This window comes from Lycium barbarum, chromosome 3 (assembly GCF_019175385.1).
Source record: "Lycium barbarum isolate Lr01 chromosome 3, ASM1917538v2, whole genome shotgun sequence".
NCBI classification, from domain to species: Eukaryota; Viridiplantae; Streptophyta; class Magnoliopsida; order Solanales; family Solanaceae; genus Lycium; species Lycium barbarum.
In genome coordinates, this window is record NC_083339.1 from 120,206,328 (window position 1) to 120,210,771 (window position 4,444).

Below are 4,444 nucleotides of genomic sequence, written 5' to 3' on the forward strand. Positions count from 1 at the left end.
TACACCTTATTCTCTTCATCCTCATTTTGGAGTCCAGTCTTAACAGCACAAGTACATGTATTAATATGGTTGGTACAGAGGAATCTAAGCCCATCCCAGAGCTTTTTGAGTTTGTTGAAATGGGTAGGAATAGCTAGGGAACCCTGACTAGTGGATGCAAGTTCCTTTTTAAGTTAAAAAATTTTAGTCCCACTAGCAGTACCATACCTATTGCATAGTTGATTCCATATGATCTCAGTAGTGTCAGAGTATCGAACACTTTCTACTCTATCAGGAGTTAGAGAACTAGTTAATTAAGATATAACCAAATTGTTGCATTTGTCCCATTGCCTAAGCTAAAGCCATCAACAAGGCCTATCTTGTTCCTAGCAGACAGGGATACAATCATATTACGCTTCCAACCTCCAAACCCATTCCCCGAGAAAGGAACAGTAACCAAAGATATACCAAGAACGTCAGATGAAGACAAGTAGATAGGGTTGGAGTAGTCAATCGTAGTCGAAGTTGAACCACATGCATCATTCGTACTAGTGCTAGTTGTTTGACTAGGGCTCACAATCAAACATAGATGTGCAATTGGAAGGAGAACAAATAGTAACACCAACAACAAAATTGCAAAAAAATAAATACTTGCACAGATGATAGAAACCCTAATTAGTTATAAACAACAAAAATTATCAGCTACTTGCACAGACGATGAAAACCCTAATGGTTGATGAAACCCTAATGAGATATAAGGAATGAAATTACCAGCTGCCTTCGCAACTGCTTTGAAAATTGAGATTCAATGCCAACAATTGATACATAACGCTGATAACAAGTAAAGATCTTTGCTACCTCTTGAAAAGAGACTCAATACGAACAATGATGCAATGAACACCAACAATGGACAGAAGTGCTGATTCTGGCAAGCAATATGAAGGATTCACCAAAGAACAGAAGATTCTGGTGAAAATCTCGCTGGAAAACACTAATCTGACCTAAAAAAAAATTCCCACTAAAATCGATGAGGCTAAGATTGATAGACGAAGAATTATACGAAGAACCAGAATCTCCGCTCCGATACATGTTAAAATTGTAAAAATAACTCAAAATCGAATAAGGATAATCGAGGTTTAGAGAGATAAAATGAGAGAAGAGAGCATTCTCATTTCATGAATCTGAGTAAAATGTATAATTGTTTATCTACATGGGCTAGCCTTCCTTATATATAATTGAGCCTTAACCGGAAATCAAAGATTCGGCCTAAACTAATACAACTTATACATGTTCTGTCCATTACAAATTTGGCTACATCAAATACATATATGAATGAATACAAAATAAATACATCAAGGAAACAATGATATGTTCATGTATTATCCACAATATCTGAATGTGTATTTGACACTCCAACAGCATGCAGAAAGAATAAAAATATTACTAGAAGATTAATTGTTCCATTAATTATGAGTCAAGCATAATATTAAGAACAATGTAAGTTTGTGTGACATTACTTCTGACACTGTTAAAAAAAGAAAAAAGAGATCAATATTTATTATTTAATCTCAAATAACAAGAAATACTAGTGTGTATTTGCTTTGACACCCTCAATGACGCTCTATTAGAAAAAAAAATAGAAGAAGGTTTGGAGTTCTATAAAAGAAAAAAATACTCCATATGCATCATTTTATGTGATAAGTAATATTTTAAATCCTTGAATTAGTTGAAGAATAAGTCATATTGGGAGGTTAAGATGACCAGCATTGCGAAAATGGATTATGTTTTGTTAATTAGCCCTATAGAGTACAGAAAGAAGAGCAAGTACAGATGATGAATTTTGGGGGAAACAAGGGAAAGGTTCAGTTGACTCACTTCCTGCATCAATAATGTTGAGGGTTTAATATTTATTTAAAATTTAGTCTTTTGGAAGATATGGGTTAGCGTATTGCATGCAAACCTCGACTTTTGCGTGGCCGTGTTCACTCTATTTTCTCCTCAGTTAACTTCTATATATAATTTGTAGTTTCTGCACGACTTGGATCATCAACGAACCCCATTGCAATATATAGCTCATTCATACTTGAAGCTTTGTTTTGATAGGAGATCTACTTTGCTTTCAGCTATGTTTTGGCGAAAAATGGTCTTCGAAAAGGAGGAATTCTACCTATTCGACCACTATACCTCACAACTATTTTCGATTGGTAAGCCCATTTAATTTCTAAGTTGATCTCCTTTATCCTTTTTTGATCCATGTAATATATATATATATATATATATATATATATATATATATATATATATATATATATATATATATATATATATTATGTGTGTGTGTTAATGTTATCGTTCACTTCTAAAATTTCCATGACAAATACTGATAGCGGGAAAAGAAGAAATTGTAAGTCCTTTTATTTAGAAAGATCTATTAGTTCTAATTTGATTTCTTTAGTAAAGTACTTAGATAATTGACTTCTTTACAAATTTGAGTCATGTAGTTTAATTTGCATGTTTCAATTCACAGGAGAAATGCATATCACAGGACGTCTATTATAGCCAGCTTAATAAAAGGCGCGAACATTCTTGAATATGACCGCCACTAAAATCGCCAAGGTCCTGATGCCCTCGCTCCACCCTGGTGGGAATCCTTTCATTTTTATTTAATCCACAAATTGGCGGATGATACAAACGGATCCATCTTCGGTGCCATTTACGAATACGAATTCCCCAACTACTCAACTACGTCGACGTTTCACAATCAGAATCCACCAAAGTATGGGATTGCCTTTCGAGGTACAATAGTGAAACGACAAAGCATTATCAGGGATGTGATTTTGGACCTCCGAGTCATTTTGAACCGTCTTAACTAGACCTCCTGTTTTCGTATCGATTTTCAAGTTGTACAAAATATTGTTGAAATTAATCACGGGGTCACAGACATCCGGCTAGCAGACCATTCATTGGGTTCTCAATTGCGTTAAATATTGGTAGGGCTATGGTTAAAAGGGGGATCCGCCTCGAAACATATTTTTTTAACCCACCATTTGCATCTCTTCCAATAGAGATAATCAAGAAAGACACGTTGAAGCACGGAATCTGCGGTGCTCATAGTGTAAATGCGATACTTGCTTTTATTGTCGACATGATGAGTAGTACACCTTATGATAACGATGATACATTTACTCAATTATGTGGATGGATTCGTAACTTATTTGCGAATCCATCAGATCCTATCTGTTCCAAATATGTTGGGTATTTCGAACATAGGGAGAAGATGATAGAGTTTGGTGCTGAGGGAATTGTACGGATCGCGATACATAATTCAATATATGCGAAGTATTATAGCGGCTGCAATAGGAAAAGAGTCGGAGCCATCAGAACATCTTCCATCTATTTATGCGACTACTAATTTGAGGCTTTGTCCATATTGCAAGCTATTAGCTCGTGGAATCCACCAATGTCGGGCACCAAATCTTCAATGCAACTATGAGCGTTACCAGTATTGGTAGGGTCCAAATTAATCGTGTAGTAGAGAAGTTGTGTCACGACCTAATTTAGGATCGCTCGGGTACCTACATTTTCCTCCTCGGTAGGCGAACCCTCAAATTAAATAACCCCTCAATTAAAATAGACAATTTGTTTAATCCAATAAATATGTAATAATTAACAGCGGATACAATTCATTTAATAAACTCAAGACTGAGAACAGTTACAATAGTTAAATAATCACAGACTCATTTTGACTTCCCACGACCTGGTCTAGACTAGTACAAAAGCGACTAAATCTAGATTACAACAACACTCTGAGACTCAACCTCCTTCCCATAATGAAATAGGAGGAGGTCTTCAATATAGGCACTGCACTTTTCCGAACATGTAGCAATCAAGAACCTGAAACACTCTACACCCCAAAAAGGGTGTAGCAAGAGGAGTATCAGCACAATCCACGCGTACTGAGTAAGTATCATAGGCCGACAATGGTTAGAAACACATATCAGTAAAAGAATTCACAGATAAACATGATAAGTAACTAAATCAAGTCATACATCTATCTACAGCTCATTATAACAGCAAAACCCTTAAATCATTAAACTTTCCTCTAATAGCCACAAGTCAATTTCACAATAATATCCAAAGATCATATATCATTATGCCATTCGTTTTTAGTCTAGAAGTAGACTTATCATTATGATATCTTTTATTCAACATCCCTTAGAGGCCAAACATATAACTGATCCTATGAAGGACCTACGAGATAAATCAACAAGTATAATGCAACCATATTCGGAACCAAGCACATGTCATTGCCTAAGTAGAGCATCTAAATCCAATTGTACCAAGTCTCCATAGGTCCAATCCGGAACCGACATCACAAGTAGAGCACCAAGTCATCTCAATATAAGACATGATGCAATGCAATGCAATGATGTATGAATGCAATGCAATTCCATGCAAATGTTGT

General features: G+C 35.6%; 1 pseudogene; it reads left to right on the forward strand.

The window, feature by feature from the left end:
• The first annotated feature begins 885 nt into the window (after positions 1–885).
• LOC132631199 (GDSL esterase/lipase At4g10955-like) lies at positions 886–3,491 on the forward strand (annotated as a pseudogene).
• The last annotated feature ends 953 nt before the right edge of the window (positions 3,492–4,444 follow it).